This window comes from Physeter macrocephalus, chromosome 21, assembly GCF_002837175.3.
Source record: "Physeter macrocephalus isolate SW-GA chromosome 21, ASM283717v5, whole genome shotgun sequence".
Classification (NCBI taxonomy): domain Eukaryota; kingdom Metazoa; phylum Chordata; class Mammalia; order Artiodactyla; family Physeteridae; genus Physeter; species Physeter macrocephalus.
In genome coordinates this window covers 38324441-38339330 of record NC_041234.1, presented here as the reverse complement: position 1 = coordinate 38339330, position 14890 = coordinate 38324441, and positions in this window count along the sequence as shown.

Genomic DNA, 14890 nt, shown 5'->3' with positions numbered 1-14890 from the left:
AGTGTTCCATGAGCACTTGAGAAGAATGTGTATTCTGTTGTTTTTGGATGGAATGTCCTATAAATATCAATTAAGTCCATCTTGTGTAATGTATCATTTAAAGCTTGTGTTTCCTTATTTATTTTCATTTTGGATGATCTGTCCATTGGTGAAAGTGGGGTGTTAAAGTCCCCTACTATGATTGTGTTACTGTCGATTTCCCCTTTTATGGCTGTTAGTATTTGCCTTATGTATTGAGGTGCTCCTATGTTGGGTGCATAAATATTTACAATTGTTATATCTTCTTCATGGATCGATCCCTTGATCATTATATAGTGTCCTTCTTTGTCTCTTGTTATAGTTTTTACTTTAAAGTCTATTTTGTCTGATATGAGAATTGCTACTCCAGCTTTCTTCTGATTTCCATTTGCATGGAATATCTTTTTCCATCCCCTCACTTTCAGTCTGTATGTGTCCCTAGGTCTGAAGTGGGTCTCTTGTAGACAGCATATATATGGGTCTTGTTTTTGTTTCCATTCAGCCAGTCTGTGTCTTTTGGTGGGAGCATTTAATCCATTTACATTTAAGGTAATTATCGATATGTATGGTTCTATTACCATTTACTGAATTGTTTCGGGTTGTTCTTGTAGGTCTTTTCCTTCTCTTGTGTTTCTTGCCTAGAGAAGTTCCTTTAGCATTTGTTGTAAAGCTGGTTTGGTGGTGCTGAACTCTCTCAGCTTTTGCTTGTCTGTAAAGGTTTTAATTTCTCCATCAAATCTGAATGAGATCCTTGCTGGGTAGAGTAATCTTGGTTGTAGGTTTTTTTCCTTCATCACTTTAAATATGTCCTGCCACTCCCTTCTGGCTTGGAGAGTTTCTGCTGAAAGATCCGATGTTAACCTTATGGGGATTCCTTTGTGTGTTATTTGTTGTTTTTCCCTTGCTGCTTTTAATATGTTTTCTTTGTATTTAATTTTTGACAGTTTGATTATTATGTGTCTTGGCGTGTTTCTCCTTGGGTTTATCCTGTATGGGACTCTCTGTGCTTCCTGGACTTGATTGACTATTTCCTTTCCTATATTAGGGAAGTTTTCAACTATAATCTCTTCAAATATTTTCTCAGTCCCTTTCTTTTTCTCTTCTTCTTCTGGGACCCCTATAATTCGAATGTTGGTGCATTTAATGTTGTCCCAGGAGTCTCTGAGACTGTCCTCAATTATTTTCATTCTTTTTTTCTTTATTCTGCTATTGATCCCTTCTAGAGAATTTTAAATTTCATTTATTATGTCGTTCATCTCTGTTCGTCTAGGTCCTTGTTAATAGTTTCCTGTATTTTCTTCATTCTATTTCCAAGATTTTAGATCATCTTTACTATCAATATTCTGAATTCTTTTTCACGTAGACTGCCTATTTCCTCTTCATTTGTTAGGTCTGGTGGGTTTTTTCCTTGCTCCTTCATCTGCTGTTTGTTTTTCTGGTTTTTCATTTTGCTTATCTTATTATGTTTGGGGTCTCCTTTTCCCAAGCTGCAGGTTCATAGTTCCCGTTTTTTTTGGTTTCTGTCCCCAGTGGCTAAGGTTGGTTCAGTGGGTTGTGTAGGTTTCCTGGTGGAGGGGACTATTGCCTGTGTTCTGGTGGATGAGCCTAGATCTTGTCTTCCTCATGGGCAGGTCCACATCTGGTGGTGTGTTTTGGGGTGTCTGTGGCCTTATTATGTTTTTAGGCAGCCTCTCTGCTAATGGGTGGGGCTGTGTTGCTATCTTGCTAGTTGTTGGGCATGGGGTGTCCAGCACTGTAGCTTGCTGATCGTTGAGTGGATCTGGGTCTTGGTGTTGAGATGGAGATCTCTGGGAGATTTTTGGCATTTGATATTACATGGAACTGGGGGGTCTCTTGTGGACCAGTGTCCTGAAGTTGACTCTCCCAACTCAGAGGCACAGCACTGACTCCTGGCTGGAACACAAAGAGCCTTTCATCCACATGGTTCAGAATAAAGGGGAGAAAAAGTTGAAAGAAAGAAAGAAAGAGGATAAAATAAAGTAATATAAAATAAAATAAAATTATTAAAATAAAGATTAATTATTAAGAAAAAATTTTAAGTAAAAAAAAAAGAAAAGAATACTGGACGGTCAGAACCCTAGGACAAATGGTGAAAGCAAAGCTATACTGACAAAATCTCACACAGAATCATACACATACACACTCACAAAAAGGGGAAATGGGGAAAAAAATAATATATCTTGCTCCCAAAGTCCACCTCCTCAATTTGGGATGATTCGTTGTCTATTCAGGTATTCCACAGATGCAGGGTACATCACGTTGATTGTGGAGATTTAATCCGCTGCTCCTGAGGCTGATGGAAGAAATTTCCCTTTCTCTTCTTTGTTCGCACCGCTCCCGGGGTTCAGCTTTGGATTTGAACCCGCCTCTGTGTGTAGGTCGCCTGAGGGAGTTTGTTCTTCACTCAGGACGGGGTTAAAGGAGCGGCTGATTCGGGGGCTCTGGCTCACTCAGGCCGGTGGGAGGGAAGGTTACGGATGTGGGGCGAGTCTGCGGTGGCAGAGGCCTACGTGATGTTGCACCAGTCTGAGGCGCGCCGTGCGTTCTCCCGGGGAAGTTGTCCCTGGATCACGGGCCCCTGGCAGTGGCAGGTTGCACAGGCTCCTGGGAGGGGCGGTGTGGATAGTAACCAGTGCTTGCACACAGGCTTCTTGGTGGCTTCATCAGCAGCCTTAGCATGTCATGCCCGTCTCTCGGGTCCGCTCTGATACCCGCGGCTCGCACCCATCTGTGGAGCTGCTTTAAGCAGCGCTCTTAATCCCCTCTCCTTGCGCACCAGGAAACAAAGAGGCAAGAAAAAGTCTATTGTCTCTTTGGCAGCTCCAAACTTCTCCCGGACTCCCTCCCGGTTACCCGTGGTGCACTAACCCCTTCAGGCTGTGTTCACGTCGCCAACCCCTGTCCTCTCCTGGCATCCAACCCAGCCCCCGCCCGCCCCGGCAGTTGCACATACAAGCCTCTCGGGCTGGTGAGTGCTGGTCGGCGCCGATCCTCTGTGCGGGAATCTCTCCGTTTTGCCCTCCGTACCCCTGTTCCTGTGCTCTCCTCCGTGGCTCTGAAGGTTCCCCCTCTGCCCCCGAAGTCTCCACCCGTGAAGCGGCTTCTAGTGTGCAGAAACCTTTCCTCCTTCACAGCTCCCTCCCACTGGTGCAGGTCCCGTCCCTATTATTTTGTCTCTGTTTATTCTTTTGTCTTTTGCCCTACCCAGGTACGGGTGGTGTTTCTTGCCTTTTGGGAGGTCTGAGGTCTTCTGCCAGCGATCAGTGGGTGTTCTATTGGAGCAGTTCCACGTGTAGATGTATTTCTGAAGTATCTATGGGGAGGAAAGTGACCTCCGTGTCTTACTCTTCCACCATCTTCTCCAGAATCCAGTTCATTTGATCTTGAACCCCTTCTTAACTAACAGTATATCTCCTCAGGACCTGTGTAAGAGTGGGTTTTCCAGGCTTTGTCACAATTTGTTGAGTAAATGAGTATAGATCATGAAAGAGGAAGTTTTGGGGGCATAATTAGAGGTTCAGGAAGGGGAGCGTTTATTCCCGTCTCTGGTTGAGAATTAGCATCTTTCCTTGAATACTCATCCCTGCAGAGCTTGGCCAAGCTTAAGATCCTAGAAAAGTGCCAATCCCCTACCTGGGAGATGTTTAATCTTGGAATGTTTCATCTCCATTTACACATTCCAGCCTCACTGGTCCGTCAATCACAAACTTTCCATGCATGAGTGAGTCTGGAAAGAGTGTGAGTTTCCTAGCTCTATAGCTTATGGTATAATACAATAATTAGTAGAATAGACAGAGTTTATTTAAGTGGGAGGACGGGATCATGGCTGTTAAAATTATTTTTATGGCTCTTCTCTAATCTTTCAGAGTTTCCTTTAGTAGAAGACATTCCAGTTATTCAAAGAGAAGCTATTAAAGCAGCTTATATCCCCCCACCCTATGTACACTACAAATAGAAGAATACTTAAACTGATAATATTAGCTATGCTCTCAGTGAAGGCTTTAGTTCTGAACTCATATTTGTCTTCATTATGTCTTTAAAACAGATACCCTATCAGCTCTTTTTTGGCACTTTGTACATAGCAAATACTGAAACTCTTTCTGAATTCAGAAAGGAAAAAAAGAATAGATATATTTTCAGTGTATACCAGACTCCAGCCTTTTATTTTTCCTTTCTTCCTCTCTCTCTGCCAGAGTGATGAACATATCCTATTTTGCTATTTAGAATTGTATTCTTTTGAATATTTTAATGACTAGAGTAAAAGCCTTCACTGAGTCTGACCAGTGAAATGAAATGAACTGCAGACCATCTAATGGAGACAACCTTGTTTAGAGCTCCTGTCTTTCTGTTGGTTTTGTAGCCTTCAGTGGATCCTGGGTCCTAAGGCAAAGAGTAAGGACACAGGTTGTCATTTCAGAAAAAAAGCAAAGGGAGGATAGAGATTAACAATCTTGTGGACCCTAAGTAGGTCTTTCCTTGTAAATACTGCACAGGTAGAAATAGGGTAGTGATGTGATGGGTGGGTTCCTGAGCCCTTCTGATTATGTGCTTTCATTCCTAACAGAACCAGCTGAGAATGGGTTCCTGTGCCTCATTCTTGAATCTTTTGTATCACTGGTCTGCTTACATCTTGTCTCAGTCCCTCTACTTAATTCTCCATACTGCTTCCAGAGAAGTCCTCAAAATATATGATTTTGCTCTGCATTTCTAAATTTAAAAACCTTTAAGCCTCACCAACTGCCCACTAATCAACTCAACCTCTTCTACTGGCATTCAAGGCTCCCAAATATCAGGCCCCAATATTTTCTCCTGGGAAGTAAACATGCTAGCTTGATATTTTAGTTGAATTTGAGGCCTGAGAAGTAAAGTGACTTCCTCGGGGTCACACATATAACACTAGATTTGAGGTTCAGCCATCTGACTCCTGAACAGGTGCTCTTTCCACCACACTACATTATCTTCACACTTAACCTCTGCTGCTCCACCTGTAAAATGGGTTAATGATAATAACTTACTTCTCTGAAATCAGGGAGTATTCTGGCAAGTCTTCACAATGGCCCATATTAGTTTCACCTCCTGGTATTCATGCCACATGTAGTCCCCTCCTACACTGAATAGGGCTGACCTGGGTAGACCAATAGAATATTCTGGAAATGATAATATGTCACTTTTAAGGCTAGGAAAACTTGCTCTGGAGTTTTCATATGGCAAGGAACCGAGACCTCCTGCCAACAACCAGAAAGGAACTTACACATCTAGCCAATAGCCATATGAGTGAGCCATCTTGGACATGGACCCTCCAGCTTCAGTCAAGCTGCAGATGACTACAGCATGTATGACATCTTGACTGCAAGTTTCTAAGTTAGAACCCCTCAGCTAAGCTGCTCGTGAATACCTGACCTGTGAGATAATAAATATTATTCCATAAGATGTTATGGAAAAACCCAAACGAACATTTTGGCCAACCCGATATTTGTTGTTTTAAGCCACTAAGTGTTGGGGTAATTGGTTTGCAGCAATAGATAACCGCTGCTTAGTGGCTAATGATTGATTTTTTATTCCAGTGATTATAATTATTTTACCAAATTATTCCCCTTTAAATAGAGAGGTATTCATAGACAAAAAAGGAGAGGTTTTACAGATTCCTCCGTTCACTCATGCTCCACCCAGTGGGTACTAATACTGGTGTATTCTATCCTCTAGAGTTCTCCTCTCTGTCCCCTCCCCTCCATCTCACAGCCAGAGCCACAGTCCAGGCTTTTGTCTTGTCTTCACCTCCTGACTGAGCTATTCCAATTACTTTCAAAGTCTTTCCCTCTCATTTACCTTCCATGCTGCTGACATGGTCATTCCCAATCCCAGATCTGGCAATTTAACTGCCTTGTTTGAAAAGACTCTCTCCATCATACTTAAGCCTCTCGGCCAGTGGCACAAAGCCCGCCATGATCTGGCTCCTGCTGGTTTCTTAGCTCTACCTTCTTTGGCTCTAGGTTCTAGCCTCACTGTATTACCTAGATCACTCTAGTTCCTCCACACTTCTCCATCCTTGCTCATGCTGTTTCTTCTGCCTGGACTATCCTTCTCTAATGCCTACATGGTCTTCTCTCTTTGCTGCCTAGGAGGTAAGTAGGTAGCCCCTTCTCATCTTCAAGGACTGGCCCCTGGAGGTATCTCCCTTGGTGTCCCACAAAATTGTTTACTTTCTCTCTTGGCCCTCCAGGCTCCTTGTGTCCCCTTCTATTAACGCACTTAACACACTAGTTAGGAACGCTTTGTTCAAAGATCTGTCTGTCCACACTAGGTTAGGAATTCCAAAAGGATGGTCATTGTGTTTTATTATTTATCTTAGCATCTCCAGCACTTTGTTTTGAGCCTGGTATGGCATAGATATCTGTCAATGGAAAGATGGATGAAATAATTTAAAATGCTTTAGTTTCCTCCAGGAATATATTGTATCCTTAATTGTTTAGAGTACATCTGGGCTCTGTTGAGTCTTCTTTTAAAAGTTGGTATACCTCCTTTATTCCCCAAAGCCTTTGGAACATTTTACATTTTAGCTTTAATCTGTGAAAGTTACAAGGATCCTAAGTCCTGAAGAATTACTTGGGACAAGACTGGGTAGGTTTTGGTAACTGCAGAGTCAAGTGGTCTGATGGGCTAGAACAGGGTATAAACCCATCCCCAGGACTCATTTCAGGGACATGGAGCAAGACAGAGGCTTGATAGTAGATCCGAAGCACAAAGTTGAGATTGAGTCTTGGGAATATAGCAGGACTGTTCTAATGAACAAAGTAAAGTAAAACAAAACAAAAAATAAAAGACTTTTTATTGAAGTTTGCTTATATTTCAGAATCTACAAAATCCCCTTAAAAAGGTATTGGTGAAAACATATAGAATTACTGTTTGCAAGGATCAATAATGGTGGAATATTTGTGATTTCATACAGTTTAACCTCGTACATCACATAGCATACTCCAGTAGTTTGGAGTATTATCTTTGGAGTTCTCCATTTCCTAGCTGTGTGACTTTGGCAAGTTACTTACCCTTTATGCCTCAGTTTCCCCATTTTGGAGGAATGGGGAAAATAATATATTACCTCTTCATTGGATTATTGTGAGGATTGAAGAAAGTCAGAGGACTATTGTGAAGATTTAACCTGTTTAGAAAATTGAACTGTTAAAAAATAACGTGTTTATCAAACAGATGGACACATGAACACTTTTGCAGGTGATGGATATGTTTACTACCTGTATTGTGGTGATGATAATATGGGTGTACACATATGTACAAATTCACCAAATTGTATACATTGGTGATGTGCAGTTTTTTTTGTATACCAATTATACCTCAATAAAGATGGAATTAAAAAAAAAGAAATAACTTGCTTTGAAATGTGCCTGGCACATAGGAAACGTTCAATAGAATTAACTGTTCTTATTACAGACCTCAGCAAACAGTGCCCAATAACATGGTAGTTAGTCAATAAATATACATCAGATAAATGAATGAATCCACATAAAGTGCTATGCACAGAACCTGGCTCATTTTACTCCCGAAGTGTTAACTACTATAATTATGTTTTCTTATAAAATCTTTCAATGATCTTGGGCTTCCCTTGTGGCGCAGTGTTTGGGAATCCGCCTGCCAATGCAGGAGACACGGGTTCGAGCCCTGATCCGGGAGGACTCCACATGCCGTGGAGCAACTAGGCCCGTGTGCCACAACTACTGAACCTGCGCTCTAGAGCCCGCGAGCCACAACTACTGAGACTGTATGTCACTACTACTGAAGCCCGCGCACCTAGAGCCCGTGCTCCCAATGGGAGAAGCCACCACAGTGAGAAGCCTGTGCACCACAGCGAAGAGTAGCCCCCACTCGCTGCAACCAGAGAAAAGCCGGTGTACAGCAACGAAGACCCAACACAGCCAAAAATAAAATAAAATAAATTTATTAAAAAACAAAACTCTTACAATGATCTTATGAGATAGTTACTGTTGTCTTTGCTTTATTAGGTGAGATAAACTAAGTTACAAAAGGGTGAAGTAACTTTCTATAGGACATACGGTAAGAATATGCAAACGCAGCATTGAAACCATGCTTGTCTGACCCTATCATCACAGTTGGTTCAAAGTCAAGGCATGGAGAAGACAGAGGATAGTTGAGGATAGTTTCCTATCCTCAGAGGATAGTTGAGGGTAGTTTCCTATTTTTGAGCTGAGGCTTAAATCCCTCTTGCTTCAAAATAGGATGGGCCCTTAATTTTGGGTGGGCCTGAGCCAGCTAATGGGGGATCACATGGCCCAGCTGTGTATATAGTAGGTTAGGCTAAGACTATGGTTCTAAAGCTTTAGATTATAGTTGACTGCACCATTTATTTTCTAAATTTAGCTCTGGAAAAGCATTTCCCCCAAAAGATTATTGTAATGAAAATAGAGATCATTATGAGACAGATGCTTCTGGAAGTCCTGAACTGAAGCTGAAAGGGATTGGATAGTGAGTGTGCCTTCCACTGGTCTTGGTACAGGGCCTGGTTTGAGGGAATGGGTGAGAGGCTTGAGCCTGTCTCTATCCAGCTCTGCCTTCCAAGGGACTCATGGTATTAGCTGATGTCTCATGTATGATACCTGCAACCTGATTTCACCTCACAGGGTCCTGAGGCTGTTCTTAAGAAGGACATTCTTTGTATTCTGCTTAATAGCTCTGCTGGCTAGGCCCTCTCCTGGCCAGCCAAGAAGCTACTTCTGCAGTGCTGTGCTAAATCTGTAGGGCCTGCTCAAAGCATCTAGTGTACAGCCCATCCCTGAACTTGCTTACAAACCTTAAACCTACCAGCAGTTACTTTTTGTTCAGTTATAAGGAATGCTTTTTAAAATCTAAACTCTGAACCCAGAGCAAAGACTATAGCAGCTTCCACTCACTGAGTGTGTACTGTGTGCCAGTTACAAAGCGTTTAGGAACAATAAAACTGAGACTCAGACCAGGTCTTCTCAAACTTTACTGTGCATATGACTCACTGTGGGATCATGTTTTGTTTTTTTTTTTAATTTATTTTTCGCTGCATTGGGTCTTCATTGCTGTGCATGGGCTTTCTCTAGTTGTGGTGAATGGGGGCTTCTCTTGTGGAGCACGGGCTCTAGGCGCACGGGCTTCAGTATTTGTGGCACGTGGACTCAGTAGTTGTGGCTCGCAGGCTCAATAGTTGTGGCTCACAGGCTCTAGAGCGCAGGCTCAGTAGTTGTGGCACACGGGCTTAGTTGCTACTCAGCATGTGGGATCTTCCCAGACCAGGGCTCAAACCCGTGTCCCCTGCATTGGCAGGCGGATTCTTAGCCACTGCACCACCAGGGAAGCCCTGGGATCTTGTTAAAATGCAGATTCTGGTTGAGTAGGTCTGGGATGGAGTTTGAGATTCTGCATTTCTCATATGCTCCTAAGTGATGCCAATGCTGCAGATCCGTGGAACATCCCTGTGAGTAGGAAAGGCTTTGCTCTGAATCAGAATCTGCATTTTAACAGGATTACCAAATGAGTCATGTTGAGAAGTTTTTTCCCTCAACACCAAATATGTGGTGTCTTTGCCAATATCAGTTCTACAATTATCCAGACACCAATTGAGTGTCCAAGAATTCAATTATGACACTCTCTATCTGGAGTTAGTGTCAGATCCCATTAGTTAAAGGTTTTAGTCCCACAAGACTGCCCCTACTGCAGACACCAGCTGAAAATGGGTTGTCCAGGCTACTCACATTTCTGATTGGCAACTACAAATTTGGGGGTTCCCGCAACCTTCCCTCAGATTTGATAAATTGCCAGAATGACTCACAGGACTAAGGAAAGCTCTTTACTTAACTATTCCTGGGTTATGATTAAGAATAAAATTCAGGAACTACCAAATGGAAGAGATATATAGAGTAAGGTATGTGGGAAGAGGTACAGAGATTCCATGTCCTCTCTGGGTATACCACCCTCCCAGCACCTCCATGTGTTCACCAACCCAGAAATTCTCAGAACCTTTCCTTTAGAGATTTTTGAAAGTTTCATTATGTATGCCTGATTGACTAAATCATTGGCCGTTGGTGATTGAATTCAATCCCTAGCCCCCTTTCCCCTCCTGGTAAGTAAGAGTAAGGGATGAAAGTTCCAGCCCTCTAAGTATGGCTTGGTCTTTCCACCAATCATCCTCTATCCTGAAGATATCTAGGGTCCTCTAGAGAGTCAACTCATTAGCATAAACTTAGATATAGTCTAAAGTAGCTTGTTATGAATAACAGAAGACACTCCTATCGATCCTATCCTCAGGAAATTCTTAGTGTTTTAGGAGCTCTGTGCCAGGAAATGGAGACAAAGACCAAATATATATTTATATTTCCCATTATGCCACACACCTAAAGGTAAATTTAGGTGTGCTTAATAGTATTTATACTTTCTGCATGTTCCTTTGCTATTTAGAAAGTACTTTCCCATATTTTATCTTCTTTGCTCCTCATCAAACCCTATTCAATATGTATAGAGTAGAATTAGCCCCATGGGTGTGTCAGTCACATCTGTAGTTCAGATAACTTGCTAGGTTGACATAGTTGTGAATTTTTAAAAGTGCATCCAAACAACTGAGGCTTATACACACCTCATTTGTTATAAGAAATGGCATTTCTTTAGGAAGAAAGGAGAGTGGAGATAAAGTAATGAAGTGTGAAGTTACCTGGGATTTGCTTAGCCAACTGTTAAAATGCTAGTTGGCATCCTTCATTTGCCTGGGTTGGGTCTGGGAGTGGAACGGGAGCAGGAGAGCCAAGAGGACTTTAAGAGCTCAGAGAGGTCATGTACGAGACTGAGGAGAGGAGAACTGGCAAAGATTTCCACCAGGGGCTCATCCAAGCTGCTAATAAATGGCTTGAGTAAAAGCCAAATCACCTGCATCTAACAAATCTCAGTTCTGGGTATTTATTTTAAGGAGAATCTATACCTACATGTTAATTTGTTGCAGCTTTTACTGAAATAACACAGAACTGGAAACAAGTCAAGTGTTCAAATTACTAGAGGATTGACTAAGAAAGTTACAGTATTTGATGAACTGTGCAGCCAGAAAAAACTGTAAATTTTGTACCAAAAAATGAAATAAAAAATAAAAATTACATACCAGCATTGAAAATATTTGCAATTGAGAGTGAAGTGAAAAATTTATGTGTTCTATTATTGCAATTCTGTAAACTAAAGCTAGGAATGGGGTTAGAGTGAAAATATTTTTTTTGATGGAATGTTGGGATTGGAGATGATTTTTCTTCTTTAAAATTTCCTTCAATGTTGTTACTGCTTTTACAGTGAAAAATTAAATAGTCTTGAGAGTCTAAGTTTGCTCTTTCAATAAGTACAATTGTTGTGTCCCAACAGTTCATGACAAGGGAGGACAAAAGCTATAAACAAACTTTATTAACCTAATAATATTTGTATGAATAAAATTAATTTTCTTTTTTCCCCCTCTAAATGTGTCCTGTGAGTATGTTCGGAAATTGTTGTCAAATTCAAAACTATATCTGGGTGGATATGATTCAAAATATAGGTCATGTGGCATTCATGGCCTTCTCTTGGAGAGGTCTTAGTGTGGCAGCTCATAGAAGCAGGCAGTCATAGTCCAGGGTTCCTAAGCTGGGGACAGAGAAGGCGAATAATCATTTCAAGTGTCAACCAAAGTCAATAATCACCTGACACATACCTCAAACTATAGACATTGATTATGATGGGACTTTTTCTCTCAGGGGCAACTCTATGTAGAAAACTGACGGTAAATTTGAGCAAGTGCTTATATATTTAATGATAGAAAAAGAGTTGTGCTGGCAACACCAGGGATGCTACCTAGTTACCTAATATTTAAAACATCTTACATATCAAAAACTGTTTCTATATTACAATTTAAAATTAAAAAATGTTTCCATGCTTTTATAATTGTATATCCTATAATCGTATTGCTAAAATATGGGTAATTATGAAGAAATGAAATATTTTGTTACTCATGTAGTTTCTTTAATTTACTCAGTTGATGCGATTGGAAGGTAGATGGACTCAGTAGTTCTCAGACTACCCCATCGCACCCACCTGCCCAGGAGTAACAAGTGACACTTTTACTAAAGGCACTAACACAGGCTTAGTGGAATATGCCAGCTTCCTAGAGGCTCCTATCACATACAGGAGCCTGGCCCATGCCATCGAAATCAAGCCTGAATTCTGCCTGCCAGGGGCTGTCTGGTATATCTCTGACAACTTCCTGCCCAGCAATGTTCACCCATTGGTCCAAGCCCACTCTGTGACTCCCAGAAGCCTCACCTTAGATTCCCTTCCTCATGCAGCCCCTCTTATTACCATTACTGATCATGGACTGATCATTTGCTGGTCCTTAGGATCTATGAACCAGCTTTCAGAAAACGAGATTATATATCAAACCAACAAAGACATTTGATTCCCTTCTATCAGTGGTGAATAACAATGATTCTGAAAGTATAGAAAATGAGTATCATTAAAATATAGATCTTTGGAGATATATTATTGGTGGAAGAAAATCTTTTGAAAGAAGATCCTAGTGTTTAATTAGAGATGCTTACAACACTAAAACAACTATTCCCTTTTAGTTACGGCACAAGTTAAGGCATCTTGAAACTATTTTTAAAGGATAATTTAACCTCATAATCAAAATTTAGCACTCAAAACCTCTAAACAAAAAGCTGAGATGAAATTACAACAACATGTTTACCAGAGAAGGATTTTGGGTCAACTGTGAAGTAGAAGTGGATGCATCAGGATAAACAGGAGTGGGGTTCTTCTCGCACCATTTAGAAATGTTACCAGATGGACAGGATAAACTGTCTTTATACAAACTACCCCCTCATCCTTGCACTCCTCTCTTTCCCCTTCTTTGATATCTGGCTGATACCCCCATTTGACTTAGAATGCTTAGCTTAACTCTAAAGAAAACTTGAGTTCTTAAGTTTCCTTTCCCAAGGTCACACAGTTATGAAGAGGCTGGATCAACTCTGATTTCAAAACCCATGATTTTAAGCTCTTTGTTTTACTGCCTCCTATTTCAACTGTGAATATCTTTCCCATAGATTTCTATGTAACTCTCATCATCTCTGTTCTCTAGGAAATGGGGAACATATTCCAGGCTCCTGTAGGAAGGAGTGATCAGGGCCCTCTGTCAGCACAATTTATCTCTCTCCCCTGCTCCTAATGAAAATGAAAATATAAATGTAAAAATAAAATGAACTGTGTCACTAAATGTGATATAAACACTAAACTAATGGCTATCAAACAGTTTCTAATAGTTGTCACCTGGAGGTTCCCTCCCTGGAAGACAGTCTCAGGGGTGGGGGTCTCAGCTCACAATCTCTTGGCACTTCTGACCTCTTCTGGAGAGGCAGTCCCAAATCCTTTTGCCAAGACTCCTCCCTGACAGTAGCAGAACTTTTAGTACCACTTGACTGAGAAAGATCGTGATGATGCTTAAAACTGACATCTTAAATATCCTCTAGACTTGGCTTTGGCTCTCCATTCCCCAGCTGTGTCACATTGGTTGAATTATGTAACCTGAGACTCAGTTTCCTCAACTGTGAAGTGAGGTCAACACATCTCATAGAGAATTGGCTAGAGGTTAAATGAGATAATAAACCATAGGAGATACAGAGGGGTTATGCATGGGACTAACTTGACTTAAGCCTCAAAGCTAGTAGGTGAGGGATGAAGGATTTGAACCCAAACAGTCTGACTCTAGAGTCCCCCTTGCAACATGATAAAGGCTAATTTAATGGGAGAACACAGGAGGGATCCAGGCCAAGAAGGAAGGGGACAAGGTAAGCTTTTCAAGGGTGATAACATCCAAGTTAGAAGCTGTAGGAATTAACCAAAGAAAGGGAGGTGGTGTGGTGGTGGCAAGGTGGGATATTGGATGGTGAGGGTGGGGTGGGAGAGAATGTTCTAGGCAGAAGGAACAGGATGTACAAAGACCGGAAGGCAAGAGAGCATGGCACATTTGGCTTGATTAGGCATACCTAGTCATTGGTGACTAAACAATATGATAGAAACATTGCTATGCTAGTGCCTTCTGTGCCAGGATTACTGCATTTACAACTCTTTTTTGTACATAGAACATTTGGGCTCTATGGCCCATGGCCAGTAAGGCTGATTGTGGTTGCATTGCGTGTTCTTTGCGATTCCAGTGCCATTACAAGCTTCCTGAGGGCAGGACCCAGCCTTTGGACCTAGTTTCTTCTCCAGAACAGAACACATGCCAATATCTCCAAATATACTGGGTATAAATTTATCCATGAATGACTTAGTAAAACTACCCAGCTGTTAACAGAGAACATTCTCTAAGTACCAAGAATATGGAGTGGCAGCCAGTATTTGTTTTTATCTTTGGGGAACACCAATGCCACATGGTTTGTTTTGTCAGTCAGTACCGGCATAGACTCATGAAGCAGACAAATGACAGGTACTGCCCAGAATCAGATGGCAAATTCAGAGAAGAGGCTTTGCTTTCCATTGGGATGAACAGGCATTGTTATTTCTATTCTGGGTCAGTGTAAATAATGACTATAAATGAAGCTCTGTCATGAAGCTGATTGTTCAAGCCTCCAGGGAAACGGTTATTGTTTTCCCTCATTAGGACCTCAGCATGGCCTGATGTGACCATTTTCCTGTTCATATCCAGAAATGTAACATTTAGCTTTTTGTTTGTTTAAAGAGAAAACATGTGGGTTAATTATTTTGCTGCAATCAGTAGGTATCAATTTTCTCATTGCAATTTTCAGGATAATAGGAAGTTATTTTTTTTTCTCACTATGAAAGATCATAACAAAATGGG